The following is a 513-nucleotide window of genomic DNA, read 5'->3' on the forward strand; positions in this document are numbered from 1 at the left end:
CTGTTAGAGTGTGTGGGTCTGCACGCATGTGTGTATATAATTTAATGAACCGTCGGTGCACACTCTCGTCCAGAATGCATAATTCATAACGCTGTTTGGTGTTTACGCAGCGCTTCCTTCTCGTGACCTTGCTGGCGGCGCTGGCGCTGGCGCTGCTGGCCGACGCTCATCCGGGCTACAAGGGCTATGGGGGCTACGGCGGGCGGGGCGGAGGCCGCTCCAGGGCTGTCTCATCGTCCGTGCACTACCCCGTGACCACCACACACATCTTACCACAACTACGGAGGCTTTAGGGGGGGGACACGGGGGTACGGAGGAGGACATGGGGGCTACGGGGGAGGACATGGAGGCTACGGGGGAGGATATGGGGCTATGGGGGTAAAGTCGTCCTTGGGTTTTCGATAAAGGTTTCCTTTTTACTTTTGGGGGCCATGTGCGCTTTTATGTCATCACTAAACTCTCTCTTTCAACATCATTTATCTCTCTCTCTCCTTTTCCTCTCTTTCCCCCCCC

This window comes from Penaeus monodon, chromosome 28 (assembly GCF_015228065.2).
Source record: "Penaeus monodon isolate SGIC_2016 chromosome 28, NSTDA_Pmon_1, whole genome shotgun sequence".
Lineage (NCBI taxonomy): Eukaryota > Metazoa > Arthropoda > Malacostraca > Decapoda > Penaeidae > Penaeus > Penaeus monodon.